General features: G+C 56.6%; 1 long non-coding RNA gene and 1 pseudogene across 1 annotated transcript in view; one reads left to right on the top strand and one right to left on the bottom strand.

Annotated features, from left to right (window-relative positions):
- Positions 1 to 5927: 5927 nt before the first annotated feature.
- LOC144309446 (rho GTPase-activating protein 27 pseudogene) lies at positions 5928 to 9364 on the bottom strand (annotated as a pseudogene).
- Positions 7286 to 19606, top strand: part of LOC144309450 (uncharacterized) — a 104180-nt gene continuing 91859 nt past the window's right edge. The window contains exons 1-2 of the long non-coding RNA XR_013375445.1: positions 7286 to 8494; positions 12798 to 12944. This is a non-coding gene — a long non-coding RNA (uncharacterized LOC144309450). The remainder of the gene's footprint in view (positions 8495 to 12797; positions 12945 to 19606) is intronic.

The following is a 19606-nucleotide window of genomic DNA, read 5'->3' as shown; positions in this document are numbered from 1 at the left end:
AAGCAGAATGGATGAAAAGAAGCCAAAATGCTAATAGTCATTATTATTTTAAAAAAGATTTTATTTATTTATTCATGATAGACCAAGAGAGAGAGAGAGAGAGAGAGAGAGGCAGAGACACAGGCAGAGGGAGAAGCAGGCTCCATGCAGGGAGCCTGACCTGGGACTTGATCCCAGGACTCCAGGATCACGCCCTAGGCGGAAGGCAGGCGCTAAAGCGCTGAGCCACCCAGGGATTCCCTCTAATAGTCATTAGAGTGAGATTGCCCATATTCGCCAAATATTTGCAATGGCGTTAAGCTATTTAAAAAAAAAAAAAAAGATTTTATTTATTTATTTGAGACAGAGAGATAGAGCACGAGTGGGGATAGGGGCAGAGGTAGAGTTCTCTATGCGGGGCTTGATCCCAGGACACTAGGATCCTGATCTGAGCCAAAGGCAGATGCTTAACCTAGGGAGCCTCCCCAGAGCCCCTCCTTAAGCTATTTTTATGGGGGGGGGGGGGATAGTAATTTACAAGTTGAGAAGATTCCAGGAGCACTCCAGTTGCGTGCAGCAGAGGCAGGAAGGCCCCCCTCTGGCACCTTTCTTGGTTCCTCTGGCTTCCTCTCCTAGGCCAAGTTGGCTCAGCCCCCAGGACAGACATGGAAGCCCTGAGAGGGCCCCCTGCCCTGCTCACCCAATGCCTCACGGTGGACCTCCACTCGGAGGACCCATAGGAGCCCAGAGCCTGGGCTAGGCAGAAGGGTCCTGCAGGCTCTGCTGTGCCTAAGCAGCTGCTCTGGAAGTCCCCTCAACACCACAATCCTTCCTCAATTTGGCAAGAGAGCCTCCTGCACTTGAGCAAGGACCCCTATGTCCCTCAGACCCAGTCCCTGGCAGCACCATTTCCCTCAACGCCAATCAACCTCAACTGTCCCCTGACCTTCTAGTCTGGAACCCTGACCATGTTTGCATCAGCTGGGCCTGGCCCTCCCCACTACTGGACACAGACAGCTCCAGGAAAGGCAGAGACAACAGATTGAGTGAGAAGCCGGCCCCTGGCGCTCAGGAAGGAAGTGGGGAGGCAGGTGGACCCGTCTCAGGGGGGCTGGGGACTGAGAGGTGAATCATAAGGCTCAGGTTCAGGGGAGATCACCCAGGGGACTCCACAGAGCCATGGGGGCTGCCAGGGGCCTGGGAGGTTGCTCCTTTCTGCCCTGGGAGCTGTGGGTGGGGAGGACAACTGGTGGCCAGGAATGTGGGCTGGGTTGGGAGGGGGCTACCCAAGAAGCTGCTCTTTCATGGGTCAGGCCTTAGGCTGGGCAGTGGGGCTCTAGGGTCAGCCTGGGGCTGCAGGTGAGTCATGGGGAGGGAAAGGTCAAGCCAGGTGTGAAGAAACCAGCCGGGCCAGCCCAGGGCTGCTGTTCTCCAAGGGTGGGTGGGGGGGAGGTAAGACAGTTGCTGGGAGGAGGGCATACAGACAAGGGCGCTCACTGCCCCCCCTCCTTGGCCTCAGCTCCCCTGCTCCTCCTAGAGGGCCCCCTGGCTGGTCCCAAAGGGGGATCCAGGTGGAGGGATCCCTAAGGCCAGTTCCTTTGCCTTAATCACCGCTGCCTGGGGCGGCTCTTGGAGTCTGTCCCAAGGGGTGGGTGCCAGGCCTGGGATCCAGAGAGGAGGGTGAGGTGCCTGCCCGCCAGGCACCTGGCAGGGGAGTTTCAGCATGAGTGCAGGAAAAGACCAGGTGGAGGTCAGGGAAGGAGGAGAGAGGGTGGGAGAGGCACGACCCCGCCTTCCCCGGGCCCCATTGGGAGTTGAGGGGTCACTCACAGTTCTCAGCACAGGACAGGGAACCAGGGCCCCGGAGGCTCCTTCTAGTCCGGCTGCCTACTCAGGTGAGTAGGGCTGGGCTGGCTGCATAGGAAGCTGCCGAGGCCTCTGGCTGCACCTCTTTCCTTCCTGTGGCCAATGTCTGGGCAGCAGGGGCGGGCTCCCGTCCAGAGGGCCGGCCTGGGCCTTTCCACCTCAGAGGCCCTGGGGTGGGGATGGTGACCACACCCTGAGATCCCCAAGTCAGCAGGTCCCCCTCCCCCACTCCACCGCAACCACGGGGGAGGAGTCTCAGAGGCCCCTCCTCCTCCCTTAGAGGGGGTGGGGGCAGAGTGCTCCAGAAGGTGTGCCTCTGCCCTCTCCTGGGACAGCTTCTCCCACTGCGCCCTGGGTAGCTGGGTGCTGGCTGGTGGACGAGGGCTGGGAATTCCTGCCTCCTTCCCTGTGGCCGGTGCCCACCGCTGGGGACACGCAGGGTGCTTGGAAAGTGAATACTTGTTTGCCTTCCGATTGTCCTGTCCCTGCTGAGGGGAACAGGCTGGCCAAGGCTGTGGCCACCCAGCTGAGACTGCCTTCCGAGCTGCTGCGGGGATGAACCTTTGAGTGAAAGCCCATGGGACCACGAGCCCCTTTGGGACAGGATCGTGTCAGGTGTAACATGCTTTGCGTCCCCAGGGTCCAGCACTTTGACCAGCACACAGCAGGTGCTCATTACATGTCAGTTGAGTGGAAGGTGAATGACGAGGCTATAAAATGCCACACAGTGCAGAGGCTTCTCTCCTCTGGGGTGGGTCCCTGCCTCTGCTGATTCCTCTCCCCATGCCACCCTCTCCCCTTGTCCACTGGTCGACTATCCCCAATGACCCAACCCTGATCCTATGTCTCCTCCACCCTCAGATCATTGCCCCTCGCCTCAGAGGAAATGGGTCCCTCCCTCTCTGCCCGGGGCACCCCACCCCCACCCTGTTGGCCTCTCTCCCTGCGTCCCGTCGTCTCCCCAACCACCTCTTCACCATCCTCAGCCTCCCACTCTTCTGGCTCCTGACCGTTCGCTTAGATTTGGGGAGCCTCCCCCCTTGACCTCCACCTGCCTCTGGCCACAAAGCATCTCTCCCTTCCCTGCCAAGCTCCTGAGTTGTCTACGCTCAGCCGGTGTCCTTACCTCATCCCTCTGGCCCCTGCCTTGAGCCCTCAGTAACCCCTTGACCAGCTCCTGATAAGGTGGCTGCTGACCTCGCAGTCACCGTTTCTGATACATGTTTAATGGCCTTTATCTCACTTCTCCTTTCTTCTGGACGTTTCTCGGTGTCTGGACAGGCACTCTCCTGTTCTTCCTCCTTGTTGCCTATTCCTTCCTCTGGGGCTTCTCTTCCCTCCCTTTGTCTGTTACCCGAATGTGGTGGGGCCTGACTGTCTCAGGTGTTCCCGGCCCCACGTCCACGCACTCTGCCCGCCCCCGGTCCACATGCTGCAGGCCACACGCTGCAGGCCTTCTGCTGGGCAGCAGGCCCCCTCTCCAGCTGCTGTCTGGACCTGGCGCCACCGAATAAACAGACCACTGTCTGCGGGGTGTGCGACTGGGAGACTGCGACTCATTCCGACTTCTCTCCCACCTTCCTCAGCCCGTCGGCCACTAGATTCCAGGGAATCGACTTCCCAAATCTCCTGTCATCACTGTGTGCCTGGGAGACCATGGAGGTCTGTCCTCTGCTATTCTCAAAGTCCCAGCCACGGGGGTCTTTTCTGAACCCCCTCTCTTCTCTGCTGAGAATCTTCCAGCAGCTGCAGGATTAAGTCCACATTGCTGGTGAGAGTCCACGAGGTCCTGCCTGGCCAGGCACTGCCCATTCCCCACAAGAGCCCCAGCAGTACAGGATGGGAGTGGAGCTGCAAGGCCTCAAGGGTGCCACATCTCACACCTGCACCCATGCCTCGGCACCACGGCACGCTGGGTGTCCTTCTATCCCAGATGGCCTGTGCCACGCTGGTCTGAGGCATCTGCCCTCTTGCCAGGCTCCTGACTCAGATGGTAGCTCTCCAGGGCTGGCGCTGTGCCTCATCAGATGCTTGGCAGGCAGGTGGGAGGCCAGTTCATGCTTAGTCAAGGAGTGAATGAAGGGGAAGGGTAGGTGCTGCCTCTCCTGCCTCCTCTAAGAAGGAAACAGGGAGGCTCACCTTTCAGGAAATTCCCTTCTCTAAATTCTGCCTTCGGGTCCCCTGGGTGGCTCAGCGGTTGAGCACCTGCCTTCTGCCCAGGTCATGATCCTGGAGTTCCTGGATCCAGTCCTGCATCGGGCTCCCTGCCTGGAGCCTGCTTCTCCCTCTGCCTGGGTCTCTGCCTCTCTGTCTCTCGTGAATAAATAAATAAATAAATAAATAAATAAATAAATAAATAATCAATCTTAAAAAAAAAAGAAGGCTGCCTTCAATAACTAAGAGCAGACTGGGGATCCTTCCCAGGAGAGAACCAACTCCCCACCCCTGGAGTTTGTAGGGGACAGGGGGTCAGGGAGACCCACACGCGACACTGGAATAAAGCAGGGTCACAGGGGAAACAGGAACAGAGATACCAAGCCTCTTGTTGAGATCGCACGGGGAATTAGGGCCAGAAGGGGGAGCAGGCTGAGCGTCTCGACCAATACCCAGGTCTCTCCGCGGACGCCCGGTTCCTCCCGGCGCGAGCACCACCCCGCCATCACGTGTGTCCCCACCCCCTCACTCCCCGGTAACTGCTGCTGAAGAAGGAGAAAGAGAATATGGAAAGGCCCCGGAATGCGCCTCCGACGGCCTGCCTGGGAACGGAGGGGCGCCGGGGTAAGGAGCGCTGGCATCCAGCCATCTGCCCCGGAGAAGCTGGCCACCTGGCCCCCAGGGCCGCCGGGCGCAAGATCCCCCTGGCCCCCGCCCCCGTTCCTTCCGGGCGGAATCTGGGTCCGCGTCCTCACCCGCAGAATGCTGTTCCCCGCCATGGCCACAGGGGGGCGGGCTGCTCCTTGCAGAAATCAAAGCGAAGGCGGCGCCGAAGGGGATGCTAAATGCGACCCGGGTCTGCCTCCGTGCGGCGCCTGCTACGTGCCAAGCGCTTCCACGCCTCACCTCGTCGAAGGCTCACAACGCTAATCCTTTACACAGGAGGACACTGGGGCTGGGGCAAATAAGGGATTCCTCAGCAGCTGGCAGGTCACCCAGCAGGGTCAAATTCGAGTCTCTCTAGCTTCAAATCCTGAGCTCTTTGCACTGTAACCAGACCTGGTGGTGGGAAGACCCAGGAAGTCCCCGAGCGGGACGGTGCCTCCTTCCGCGGGGCATCCCACACTCAGTCCTGGCATGTGCCAGGCAACCACGCTGACATCAAGTACATCAAGGACAAAGAAAGAAACCAGAGACACAAGGTTGGGGGGTCATCCATTCACCCTTTCCACCCGTCTTTGGGCCAAGGGACAAACTGAGACCCTGAGAGAGGAAGTGAATCTCCCATAATTACCCAGCTGGTGGCAGATGTCAAAAAGATGTTTGTGCATCCTCCCTCCACGTCTCCACACCCCCCTTCCCCTGCCGCAAGTTCCTAAAGCTCAAGATGTCAGGGCCATGGAAAGGATTCTGGGGATGTAAGAGCGTTTTAAAACCGTGCTCTATTTTCGGTTGCCCAAATCAACACAACCGGATTCGAAACGAAACGAAAGAAAACAAAACAAAACAAACAACAACAACAACAAAAAACCCTCGCTGTAACCAGACCTCTTCCTGAAACAAAAAATTGGTGTGCGTGCGTGTGCGTGCGTGCGTGTGTGTGTTTAGAGGGGAACTGAAATGACTGAAATGTTGGAAGAAGCCAAAACGGGAAGCAGATCCCTGACTTTCACATCCATTATCTCATCTGATCCCCAAGCGTCTATGAGACAGGGGAGGCGGAGAGATCCTGCAGGCCCAGGATCCCGACGCCTCTCGGAATGGTGCGGCTGTCAGGCAGGTGAGGTGGCGCGCACCTGCCAGCACGGGGTGGGCGGCACACCGTACTCCAGGTCATCTACATTTCTGCAGGAAAACGAAGTGTAATAAATAAATAAAGACCACCAACGGCTTCACCCGGGCTCAAGTCCAACTTTGCCACCAACTGAGTTACGGAAAACACTCGCGCTTCGGGGAGCTTTGGCATTTCGGAATTGCAGATGTGACTGGGAGCCTGCACCCCTCTCGTTTCGTGGTTGAGGAACGTGGGGCTCCGCGTGAGGCAGCCCGTGCAGAGCCGGCGGACGCTAAGCGGAGCGGGGCTCCTGGAGCGCGGGCGCAGCCCCCCGCCCGCCTCCTCGCTCCCGGGCGCCCCATACCTGCTGCGGGCGCTCGTCCCGCGCCGGGCCGCGCTCGTCCAGGATGGCCTCGTAGACGTTCCCGAGTCGCTGCGCGCCAGGGGGCGCGGGCACACCCAGGAGCCCGCCACGCTGCAGGCCTTGAAGCTGCCGGCGCTTCCCAGGAGGCCGGCAGGGGGCGCGACGGCGGCGCGCGCCAGGTCGTCCAGGGACTGCGCGGGCCGCACGGGCGCCGCGGGCCGCGTGTACAGGCAGGTGGGCAGGCCGGGCCCGGGGCTGCCGTGCTGGGTCGAGGCGCCGCGCCGCGCGGGGCCGCACAGGGAGCTCACGCGGCCCCGGGGCTTGGCGGCCGTGCCGTCGGGGCCCGCGGGCGCCGGCGCGCTCACGAAGCGGTAGTCGTAGGCGAGCGGTTCGGGGGCTGCGGGGCCCGGGCGGAGCGCGGGCGGCGGCGAGGAGGCGGCGGGGTCCCCGAGCGCCGGCAGCTCGCGCACGTACTGCGCCGGCAGGTAGAAGGGGCGGCCGCCGGGCTCGCGCCGGACGTGCCCCCAGTGCTCCGTGCTCCGGCGCAGCAGCCGGTAGCGCTCGTTGGGCTGGATGGCGACGCGCCGCCCGTCCTTGCCGGGGTACTCGAAGGGATGCTCCACCAGCACGTACACGTCCCCCTCGACGTCCGCCGCCATCGCCATCGCGGCCGCGGAGTCTCCCTGTGGGCACGAGGAGGAGGGGCGCGGAGGTCAGGGCCACCCAGCCGGGAGGCGCGCCGCGCTAGGGGGACAAGAGACTTGGTTGAGTCCCGAAGCCGCGTTCCTCCTGTGCCTTAGGGCCTTGGTATCTCCAAAACGGGGCACTCGGATAAAATAATCTCGAAGGTTCCCATGCCCACAGTCGCTGATGTAATTATGCCAACGCTGATTCTGTGGCATTGCTGATAAGATTTGAGCCTCCATTCAATCCCCCGGTGGGGAGGTTGTGGGTAATACTGGTCCAACTTTGCAGCCAAGGAAGCCTTGACTCAGAGAGATGGGGTTGACTGGCGGCGGTAAGTCGACACCACACTTGCCAAAAAGTTGCCTGAACCTCAGTTTCCCCGTCTGTGAAGTGGGAAAAAGAGCTCATTCCTTCCGTGCCCGCCCGCCCCCGCCCCCGCCCCGACGCCACCAGCCCTCAGGAAATCCGGGTCCACAGAGCCTCTTCCCTCCAGGATCCTGCGCCCCCGGCCCGGGCCCTCGGGGTCAGAGTTGAGGCGCGGGGCTCTAGGAGCTGCCCCGGCGCCGCTCTACCCCGGGAGTGTCCCCGCTTCGCGTAGACCAAGGGCCTTGGCATGAGGCACCAGGACTGCCAAGGCCGGGGAACCGGTTCTCTTGGTTTCTCTTTTCTTCCCCAGCGGCTCTGCGGGGAACGTGAACCCGGAGCCTGGCCCGCCCAGAGCGGCCCGCACCGCCCCCGACTGCAGATCCCACCTCCAACCTCCCAACCTCCCGAGAGAGGCTGGAGGGCCTGCCCACCTGCCCTGTGATCTCCACGTTGCCCCACGAGAGCAGAGCGGCCCCTAGAGAATGCACTACCCAGGCGGTGTCCTCCCCAAAGCTGTCCTGGAGTGATGGCCCCAACCCACCCCTCTGCATGCCAGCTTAGCTTGGCTCTGGGTGGGGCAGCCTTGGTCAGAGCCTAACTGTAAAGCTGCCCGGGTCTCACCATCAACAAGATGAATGAGTGACTTCTTGCGTGGCTGCTCCCTCCCGATCTTTACACTGACCACATCTCCTGCCCAACTGGGTCTCCCCGGGGGCAGCAGGTAGGAGCCCCTGTGGCTTGCTGAGGCTGAGGAACCCAAGGAACAGGGTCTGGCCGGCAGGGGTCCGGGTAGGGGCTCCTAGTGCCCCTTCCCCACTTTCTTAAGCTCTCCTCGATGGGGAAAGGGGTGCACAGTGGGCCCTGGAGGCGCAGTCAGTAAGCTGCCTGGAGCAAAGGCAACAAACCCTGGGAGGATACCCCTTCTCGTCACCTTCTCCTGGACCCCTGGCACTCGCTCACCTTGGCAGGGCAGGTCTCTGCGGGCCCATGGTGAAGGGCTAGATAGACCTTCCAGCCAGCAAACGATGCAGGTTAGGCCCCCATCTCGTTGGGCGGGGCTTCTGAGGGCTGGGTCGGGAAACCTCGGGGAGCAGGAGCTGCCAAGGGGAGCAAAGAGGCAGAGGGAGGCTCCGGAGGGCTGCCCCCAATTCTGGGAGGGGCGAGGAGGAGCCTGAAGGAGTGTCTGGGCCAGTGGAGACATTGGGAGCGGGCCCAGGGCAAGAGAAGGCAGGAGGGAGGGGCGGCAGCTGGCAGGGCTGCGACTGAAGGTGTGCTGTGCTGCCTGCTGGCAAGCAGAGCCCAAGGTGGGTAGACTCCCACCCTGCGCCCTCCACCAACGCCCCCCCCCCCCGCGGGATTTGTTGGCCTCCAGCCTCTGTGTCCCCTGGGTGCGCTGCTCCGGGGCTGCTCCACCCCGGATCGTCGTCTCCAGGCGTCCCCTTACGGGTGAGGCCATTTGCACCCTGAATCACCAACTGCCAACCGCGAGCCCTCTCCAGCCCGATTGCTGGCACTACTCGCTTCGGGCCCACCTCCGCCCTCCCCAGGCCCTTTCCCCGCACAGCTTGGCCGGGCCTGGAAAGACTCAGGGCGGGGGTCCCAAGGCAGGGATGCCCACCAGAGCGGGGGTCTCGGGCTGGGTGGGGAGGGGACCCGGACTCGGCTCCTTCCCCAACTCGGGGGAGCGCGGAGGTTCCCTGAAACTCCAGGACTGATCCGTCCCCAGGAGCTGCTTTGGGTCCACTGGCCTGGGGACGAGAGTCACAGCGGCGCCAACGCCTGGGTCGGCGCGGGGGGCCTGCACCTGGGCCCGTCCTGTCCCCGGACGGAGGGCAGCCCTTTTCATCTCCGCTCCTCGCGGGGGGATCCGAGCCGCGCGGCCCTGCTCGCGGGTCCCGCAGCTCCGGCCCCAGCGCCCCGGGAAGGGGAGCCGGCGAGAGAGAACCCGCCACCTGCAGCACCGCACCCCCACCGGCCCCCGGCTCAGCGCCCCCCGCCCGGCCCGGCCCCGGCCCCTCGGGGTGTCCGCTCACTGGCTTCGCCTCCACTCGTCCCCGCAGGGCGCGTGGTTTCGGCGTCCGCGCTCCCTCCTCCACCGCCCAGCTCCCGCGCAGCCCGCTTTCCTGCTCAACAATACAGCGAGGGAGGCACCAGCGGAGAGCGCCGGGCAGAACTTCCTCCCGGGCCGAGGCTGGGCTGTGGCTGCTAGAGACAATCCCCGGTGTCCCGCTTCCTGTCCCCTCTGGGCCCAGGGAGCGCAGACGCCACCGCTCCCCCCCCCCCCCCCCGCCCTTCCTGGGCCACACCTGGCTGTCTCCCGGAGGTGTAAGCAGGAGGGCGAGGATGGTGGTGTGAGGTGGGGGCGTGGGGGGGGGGCGTGGGGGGGCAGCCTCCTCGACTACTTCTGGCCAGATTTCCCTCCCACTGTTTGATTCCGTCCCCCTGCTGCCTAGATCCTCCTCTGGAAGAGGGCCACCCTCCAGTCTGTAGGGTAAGCCCAGAGCAGCCTGCTGGAGCTGGACTCCTAGCACTTGAAATTTTCTCTCCTGTAAACTGGGGACAGTGACACCTACCTCCCAGGGTAGTTGGCGAGATTGAATGAGATGCACTAAGCACAGTATAGTATCACATTATTATAGGAGCACACATTTGTTATTATGAACATTATTTTTATTAGAAGATGAGCTGTCTTCTCTGGTGTTGGGTTGTCTCCAACCCCCCATTCTCCTTCAGGCAGGAGGGGGAAGGGAGAAAGGAATGTCCTCAGAGGCACCTTGCTGAGGATGAGGCACCCAGGTCGCCTGGCCCTGGCCTCCCTGTCCCTAGGCCTCAAACCCAGTTCCTTTTGTCTTCTCAGAGCCCACTTCCTACTGACCTGGAGAGACTTGAGGCCCCTGAGGGAAGCTGGGGCTCAGGGGATGTGCAGAAGGTGCTCCCCCAGGGCCAAAAGGCATCTTCAAGGACAAGGAACTGCAGACAGAGCAGAGTGTTTCAATCACATTTTTCCACAATCTGCCTTCCCTGGAACTAGTCTGTTTCCTTCTTCTGGCCTCACCACGGGCAGTGGTGGGCTTCTCCTGGCACTTAGAGGAAGGTAGTGGCCAAGTCTAGGCCACTGGGATCCCTGATTCTGGTGCTGCTCAGCCTTTTCTAAGCCCCCCCTCTTGCCTTGGAAAACCCAGTAGGAAATAGTCCCAACATTCTTCATGTTCCAGTGTCAGGGCTCTGTGCTTTGACAGGCACAGGGAAGGTGCCACTCTGGTGGGATTTCAGGCAGCAGCTTCATCTGTTATGCATGAGTGTACGTGAGGAGACCTCCAGCAAGGCCCCGAAATCTCCCCCTGGCTCCCTGGCCAGGACTCCTAGTGGCACCTCTTCTCCCCTGCGTGCCCGCGCCCCTTGCTTGCAAATGTTTACTACCAACCCTCCCTCTCCAGGCCTCCCCAGCTAATGAGGGGGGGGGCATCCAACCACAGGATGGCTGGTGGCCTCCCCCAGCCAGTGGCAGCATCAGGATTCAGAAGCAAGATCACAGGTGAAAAAGATCAGGTCTTTACTGCAAAATCACCCAAAATGCACACGGTAGCAGTTCCTTCCATACATTGCAAAGCGCTGTTCAGGGCCAGCGCCCCCCCGCTAGAAACAGTTTATTGCATAAAATGGCATTTTAAAAATAGTGTGGGCACCACTGAGGTTCACATCAGCTTTCCATTGGAGGTGAGAGGGTAAAAGTCAACTCATTTGATTAGCAGCTTTCTGGTGCTGGGGAGAGGGTCAGTTCTAATGCTACTAGTCCCTGGGAGGGCGGCGGCGGCGGGGTGGATACCCAACCTAAGCAAGCTCCCTAGGGCCTCACTCCTGCTGCCTCCTAGGGCACCTTCTGGTGCACATAACATACTCACGGGCCTGAGGAGCCAGGGCTGGGCCTGGGCAGCACTGCCCACCCCAGGCCAGCCCCTGTCCACTTGGGGACCTGGGGCACCTGCAGCTCTGCTTAGGCTGGGTCTGTGGGGGAGCATTAATGCTGGCTATGGGGGTGCAGGATGGGGATAAGGACCCACTTTCCCATTTAGGAGGCTTTGGCATGCTGGGCCTAGGTGTGCACCATCTTCCGTGCCGGGGACAGAGAAGTTGTGGGGCAGCCCCCTGTTACAGGCACCCCCACCCCCCACCACCTCCTCTGTTCTATTGCACAATTTATCCAGCTTCACAGGGCTGGGCAGGTGACTCAGCAGCCGAATCACCCCCAGGGAGAGGTGGGAGTAGATTCAGCTCTTTACAGTGACAGGCAATCTCCACCTGAGGCCCCCAATTCAAGCTGAGAGCAGAGAGGATGGCCAGAGGACCCAGGGCTGCGGGGTGGGGGTGGGGGCTGTGGGTCCAGGAAAGATGGGATAAGGCAGCAGAGAAATCAACCCCCAAACCCCAGGGTCTAAAGGTCACTTTGAAAACAATGGCAGGCTCCTGCTCTACCCCAAGACCCCCTTGAAAAGGCAATCATGCTCCAATGACGTTTTCCGGTCTCTGGTAGGGCCCCTCCTGGGCCAGTCCAGCAAAGCTTTGTGAATTCATGGCTTTGTAAACTGAGGCTCAGTGTCCTTCCAACAGGTGGCTGCTCCCACGTGTCCCTGTGCGTCTCTGCAGCAGGGCCGGCACTCTTTGTGGAAGGATGGGGTCACCACTCCACAGTGCGGGGCCTGGCAGTCCCGATGCCCGAGGCTGGCCGCTGGCCTGGGCTTGTTGCCCTCTCTGTGGGCCCAGCCTGCCTCTGTTCCCAGAGGGCTCAGTCATGCGGTGGGGGAACAGGGCGAGAGTATGTCTGCAGCCGCCCCCGGCCCATCTGGCTGCGGGTCTGTGGTAGGATGGGACGGCGAGGGGCTGAGGGGTAGGCAAGATGACCACCCTGCCCTGAGCCAAGAAAGGCTCAAAGTGCTGACAGTGCGGGTTCCAAGTCCCTCCCTTCTCCCTCAGGGACCAAGATCCCTAGCTGCACGAGAGCTGGGGGGCTCTGACATGGAGAAAGGGGATGGGGCTTCCAGGTGAGGTGGACAGGGCAGGGCAAACAGAGGGAGAGGGAGAGGACGGTCATCGAGACCCATCCCACCAGCCCCCGGGCAGTTTGGCACGTCGTACTTGAGCCGTGGGCAGTGAGCGCCCGGTGTAGGAGAAGGAAAGGCACCCAGTCCAGCTGGCAGGCTCTGGCCCAGCAGTGGCCTGCCTGTCCAGCCACCCGCCTGCCTGCGGGCCAAGTGTTCCCACACATTTGCTCAGCATGAGAAGGCCTGGATTTCTTGGGTGACTTGTGTAGGGTCAAGAATAAAAAAATATTTTCCGTTGAAATATGAAGGGGAAAAAAAAACCTGCCTTAAAAAACTAGACCTTTTAATCAGGAATGTGGAATTGAGAATGCGCCCAAGTCTTGTTTCCACAGTGTTTGAACAGCCCTGATGGATGTGCCATGTCTGTGAGGTGAGCTGGGGCCTGATTAGTGCAAAGTTCCCCCTCCCTGCATCCCCTGGAATGGGGGCATCTGATGATGTCCCCATGTCCGGGAGCAGACAGGTGGTAGAGGGACTGGGTGACATCATCGAGGGCTTCCTCTGGTAGGCTCGTGCTCTGGTCACATCGGAGTCTTCGTGACAGGGGAGACAGCTGTGACACCTTGAGAGGATCCGGACTGACGCCAAACCCAGCTGAGATGGGTGAGCCGAGCCGCCACCCCGCAGCCTTGGTGGGGACAGCTCGCTGACTTAGGTGAGAGTGCTCTGTTCTTGGTACTTGCGCCGGCGGGCACAGCGGGGGCAGCCCTTCTTCACCACGGCCTGGCAGCTCTGGTGGAAGACGGTCTAGCACTCGCCACACCTGGGGGATAGCAGCAAGCACCGCCTGTGCCATGGGCCGGGGGGCTGGCCAGCCTTCCTGACCAGAACCCGCGGGGAGGCTGAGCGGCACCTGCCACCCAAGGCACCTGTGCGCTGCCCCTGCATGGTCAAATAAAACCTCGCGACAATGCTTACCCTCCTTCACACCACAGGCACTGCTGACACTCTCTGTTCAAATTCACTTTTTAAGATGCTGCTTGAGACTCATGACATGACTTCTTGCCTATGTTGAAAACCCTCTGCTGTTTAAAAAACTCAGCCTAGGGGCTGAATCTAGGCCATGAGACACCTACTGAACATGAATGAATGCTCCCGCCTGCTCAGTTTTCCCCTCCCACACGGGCTGGAATGGAGGTTTGGTGGATGAATTTTTCCATTTAGAGGCTTCTGATAATGAGTGATAATCGGGTAAGATCCATCATTACTGCAGGAGAGAGGCAGGCAGGTACCACCCACAGGGTGCCCACTTTGTGCCTGGCCTGTGCCAATGCTCCGGGGCAGTAACTCATTCAGTCCCTCCTCACCCTGTTTGTAGATGACAAAACTGAGGCCCCCGCTCAAAGAGGCAGCAAGCCACCTCCTCTCTAGGGAGACAGACAGCTTCCTTGATCTAGGCAGGGGCCTTGGAGGGCTCTCTGAGCTGGACCGGAGCCTCCGTGACTGCTCAGGGCATCGGTACCGGCACAGACAGGGTGTCTCTGTATTTCTGCACAATGGCACTGGGCCTGCCTCCCTGGATAGCTGGGGCCAGCTGTGGATAGGGGTGGGGTGGCAGGCTGGGTGTCCCACATACCTGACTGTGGCGTCAAACTCGAAGGGGAAGATGATGTCGTGGTGATGGCAGATCTGGCAGATGAAGCCACGCTGGGTGCACAGGTCACAGTGGTAGACGTGCTGGGAGGCAAATCCAATCAGGGTGTTGAGGAACCCTTCATACACTCCATCCACGATCTGTGGAGGGCAAGTGCAGGCCGACAGGCCTTTCGGGTAGCTGTGCTGAGGCTGAGGCCATCTATAAAATGTGGCTCCACCTTGCCTCAAGAACTCCTATTCCCAAAGAGTATCTTCCCACTTGGGCAAGAACCACCCCCCCCACCCCCCCACCCCGGTCCAGGCTGAACAATGCAGGTGTACAGCTCCCCCACATGGAGGTCACTGGGGGTAACCGGCTTAAGGATGAGACCCAAATCCACAGTGCCCTCCCTGAAGGAAGGAATGTCCTCAACTTTCAGGCCTGGGGCCTCTCCTCCTGCTGCCCTCTAGCTGGGGACGAGGCCAGAGGCAGGGAAGGGGCCAAGGCGCTCCTGTTCCCCAGGCTTTGCTGGACTGCCTGCTAACTGCAGGGGGCTGGCGCTCAGTCACCGCCCAGGAATCCTGGGACAGCCAGACACATAGTCTGAGGTGCTGAAAAGCTGCAGCCACCCCTCCCGTCTGATGTCTCCAGGAATGAGGCCCCTCTGGGGGTAGAGAAAGGCAGTCTCACCTGCTGGAGGTCGGCAACACTGTACTTGTGGGGAGACTCCAAGAGGTAATTCCTGTGGTTGAGCCTTCAAACAAAACAGAAGAGGCCCCTTATAAGGGTTTCCCGATCCGGGCCAACCTGTGTTTGTTTTCATTCCTTCAGCTGCTCACCGGGTATGAACGCCTGGCCAGGGCGGTGCCTAAGAGCGCGGTCGGGCGCCCGGGTTGGGGATCTGGTCTTCCAGGTGACCCAGGGCAAATTACTCAACATCTCTACAACTCAAGCTTCCTCACCTGAGAAATAGAGCTCTTTGAGGATTAAATAATTTATTTAAAGCATTTGGCATAGTGCCCAGCACACAGTAAACAACGAATGATTATCAGCTAGAGTTGATAACACTGTATCGTATAACTGAAATTTGCTGAGAGTAGAACTTAAATGCTCTCACCAAAAATCTACACCTAAGTAGTGAGGTGATGGATGTGTGAATAAACCAGATGGGAGGAACCGTCTCACAATGTATATACATACACCAAATTACCATGATATCCACTTTCAACATGTTATAATTTTATCAGTTATGCCTCAATAGAGCTGAAGAATATTCCAAAAAAATTTAAAGGTTATAAAACATAGAACGTCTTTAAAAAAATTATAATGAGGAGGAGGATGACCAGAGCCAACATTTATATTGGGAACTGGGCTTAGAGGTTTATATCCATTAACTCATTGCACTGTCCTGTGAGGTTGGTACTCTTATAATCCCCACCTCGACAGGAGAGCTGGAGACCTGAATGCAGAAGTCAGCCTCTGGAGCCTGCACCCTTATCCATCCCAGTGAATGCCTGAAGGTGTTAGCTGTTGTCATTACTGCCACCATTCCATACTAGGGACAGTGGGACAGAAATGCATAGGAGGCAGCCTCTGCCCCCCTATAGCCCCTGGGCAAGCGGAGGGACACAGTCAAGCATCCAGTTTCAGTGCTATGTGAGAGTCATGGCGATGTGGTCTAAGGAAGGCAGATCCCATTTCACAGTGGGGTGGGGCATGGGGGAGACACGATGAGGGTGGCTCTACTTTCAACCTCAGTAGTGGCAGAGATCTGAGGGGTTCCATCCTCAGGGATAGAGAGTAAATGGCTGCAGAAATCCCCTATACCTAACAGCTGCAGAGTATACATTTTTATCAAACACACGTGGTATCTCATTGGTTTGATTTCCACAACTAATGAACACACTTTTATATATTTATTGGCTACTGGGCTATTCCAGATGCCATGAGGGCTCTGCCTTTAGGGAACTCTATCTAGGATAGTTGTTACCAGGACTGAGAGTTAGAAGCATAGAGTCTGACAGGCTGTAGTAGTGCAAAGGTTAAGATTTCTTACCCATGGTGAATGAGATGTGATAAAGAAGTGTACCAGCTTGTGTAATTTATCTGGCATTTCAGAGCAATGAAGAAATTACTAGGACTGTGGAACTGGGTGGTTATGGCTGAACACCAGTGATTTACCAAAAAAAAAAAAAAAAGAATGACAGACTTAGGTCAGTTAAGTACCAATTTAAAGTAAAGAATACAAATCAAAGGGCAAACGTGACTTAAGATTAGCAATGCAACTTAATTATAAGGGTTGCAGAGCTAAAGAGAAGGCTGATTTCTCACCCAGTCAAGTCTTCTATGCCAATGTCAGGGCCCTATTGGAGAGGTAGGACTCTGAGCCCTGATGTGGGGATATTAAGACTGATGCAGTTGAGAATTTTGAGCACTCAGACTATCTTCAACCCTTTGGGCCCAAGAAAGAGAACCACTTCCACTTGTTAGGGGATAGGGACTCTATCTTATTTGATGACCACACAGGTTTCAAATGAAGCAGGTGCTTTATAATGCTTTTATTTTTCAGAACCTGACTTCATTTCACTTCCTGGGCACCAGAGGAATGAGTGTCAAATCTCAGAATGGCCCCACTGGAGAAATCTTGGGCTTGCTGAGGGAGGAGAGAGATTTATTGCCAAAAGAGAGTAGATGCACCTGGCTAATATGCAGTGTAGGAACTGTCAGAATATGCCTGGAATCTTGAGGGTGCTGGACCAGAGAATTGGAATATAAATTGCTTAATGGGGGATCTTTTCCATGACTCAGATTTAATGCCCTGACAAGGATTCTTGGAGTCAGTTTTTAATACACTGATGGGGTGGTTCTTGGAAAAGTGAAAGAATGATGGCCCATTTTAGAGATTTGATAAATGGTGTAATAAACTATTCAGAAAGCAGTAAAAACCTCAGAGAAATGGGTATGCTGGAGTGGACATTATACATAAAATACAGCTTATACTATGTTCCCTGGAAGGATTTGGAAGCAAGTTTCAAATAGCAACCAGAGGGTGCCTGATCCACAGGGGTTTATGGACATATCTCATAGAACATATTACTAGAGGCAAGATAAAACACTAGAGGTATTTCATAACACATATTCAAAAAAAGATCAAGATTGAATGAACAGAGAGATAAAAGTTGGCCACTTCAATGGAAAGTCATAATCCCTTGCTATTTCCAGACCAGAGACAGTTCTCAGATCCAGAATCCATTGATTGAAAGAGAAGCTAAGGTCTAATTGTCACTAAAGAAAGCAAAAGAATACAGTAGTGGCTGACTTCATCTTTCTAGGGTCTATAAACAATGAAATATACTACCTTATGTTAATATATATATATTCCAACTTTCATTTGATTAGTGTTAATATGGTATATCTATTCCCATCCTTTAACTTCTAAACCATTTGAATATTTATATTTAAGTCGTTTTGTTGTAGGTAGCATATATTTGGGTCTTGCTGTTTTCTACATAATCTAGCAATCTCTGTCCTTTAATTAGTGTAGTTAGGCCATTTACATTTAATGTGATTACTGAAGATGACATTTAAGTCTATTATCTTGCTATATGTTTGGAATCGAGCATTTTTTGAGAACTCCATTCTCTTTTGTTGCTTATTAACTATAGCTATTTTTAAATTAAGAAAGTTTATAGTATACAACTTTATCAGTCTAACTTCGAATGATATTATACCACTTTGTATACAGTATAAGAACTTTATAATAATTCTTTCATTTTTCCATTTTATTCAATAGCTTTTGTGCTACTCTTATCATGGATTTCGCTTTTTGTGTTATAAAAACAGTACATTGCTATTATTTTTGTTTCAAATAATCAATTACCTTTAAACATATTTAATAATTTTTTAAAAATTTAATATAATTGCCATTTTCAAGGCTTTTCATTATGTGGTATAATTTTCCATTTGTCTGAAGTTTCCTTTAACAGTTTTTGTTGTGCAGGTCTGCTAATGATAAATTCTTTCAGTTTTTGTACATCTGAAAAAGTCTGTATTTCATCTTTGAAATGTACTTTTTCTGTTTATAGAATTTCAGTTTAACTTTATATTTTCTTTCAATACTCTAAAGAGGGGAGGAGCAAGATGGCGGAAGAGTAGGGTCTCCAAATCACCTGTCTCCACCAAATTACCTAGAAAACCTTCCAATCATCCTGAAAATCTATGAATTCGGCCTGAGAATTAAAGAGAGACCAGCTGGAATGCTACAGTGAGAAGAGTTCGCGCTTCTATCATGGTAGGAAGACGGGGAAAAAGAAGTAAAGAAACAAAGGCCTCCGAGGGGGAGGGGCCGGGAGGAGCCGGGCTGAGGCCGGGGCGAGTGTCCCCAGGACAGGAGAGCCCCGACCCGGAGGAGCAGGAGCTGCACCGACCTTCCCGGGCGGAAAGGGGCTCGCGGGGAGGTGGAGCAGGACCCAGGAGGGCGAGGATGCCCTCGGGTTCCCTGGGGCAGTAACAGCAACTGCGCCCCAGGAGAGTGCGCCGAGCTCCCTAAGGGCTGCAGCGCGCACGGGGGACCCGGAGCAGCTGGAGGGGCTCGGGCGGCGGCTCCGCGGAGGGGGCTGCGCGGCCCCGGGAGCAGCTCGGAGGGGCTCGGGCGGAGGAAGAGGCTCCGGGCGGAGGGGGCTGTGCGGTTCCAGGAGCAGCTCGGAGGGGCTCGGGCAGAGGAAGAGGCTCCGTGCGGAGGGGGCTGCGCGGTTCCAGGAGCAGCTCGGAGGGGCTCGGGCGGCGGCTCCGCGGAGGGGGCTGCGCGGCCCGGGAGCGCGAATCCACCAGCGCAGGCCCCGGAGCACAGGGCGCCGGGACACAGCCCAGGATCCCGCCTCCCCCGGGACAGGCAGAGGCTGGGAGGGACCAGGACAGCAAGGAAGCTCCTGCCCCAGCTGAGCAGATCAGCGGCCCCGCCCCGGAGCCTCCAGGCCCTGCAGACGGAGTTCCTGCCGGAGCTGAATCCAGGTTTCCAGAGCTGCCCCGCCACTGGGGCTATTCCTCCTGCGGCCTCACGGAGTAAACAACCCCCACTGAGCCCTGCACCAGGCAGGGGCACAGCAGCTCCCCCAAGTGCTAACACCTGAAAACCAGCACAACAGGCCCCTCCCCCAGAACACCAGCTAGACGGACAACTTCCAGGAGAAGCCAAGGGACTTAAAAGTACACAGAATCAGAAGATACTGCCCCGTGGTTCTTTTTGTTTGTTTGTTTGTTTGTTTTGTTTTGCTTTTTGATTTGTTTCCTTCCTCCACCCCCTTTTTTTCTCCTTTCTTTTTCTTTCTCTTTTCTTCTTTTTTTTTTTGTTTTTTTTCTTCCCTTTTTTTTCTCTTTCTCTTTTCTTTCCTTCTTTCTCTCCTCTCTTTTTCTCTTTTTCCCAATACAACTTGCTTTTGGCCACTCTGCACTGAGCAAAATGTCTAGAAGGAAAACCTCACCTCAAAAGAAAGAATCAGAAACAGTCCTCTCTCCCACAGAGTTACAAAATCTGGATTACAATTCAATGTCAGAAAGCCAATTCTGAAGCACTATTATACAGCTACTGGTGGCTCTAGAAAAAAGTATAAAGGACTCAAGAGACTTCATGACTGCAGAATTTAGAGCTAATCAGGCAGAAATTAAAAATCAATTGAATGAGATGCAATCCAAACTAGAAGTCCTAACGACGAGGGTTAACGAGGTGGAAGAACGAGTGAGTG

The sequence above is a fragment of the Canis aureus genome, unplaced genomic scaffold (assembly GCF_053574225.1).
Source record: "Canis aureus isolate CA01 unplaced genomic scaffold, VMU_Caureus_v.1.0 NW_027326405.1_RagTag, whole genome shotgun sequence".
NCBI classification, from domain to species: Eukaryota; Metazoa; Chordata; class Mammalia; order Carnivora; family Canidae; genus Canis; species Canis aureus.
Note: the sequence above shows the minus strand (reverse complement) of the source record. Positions and strands in the feature narration are given on the sequence as shown.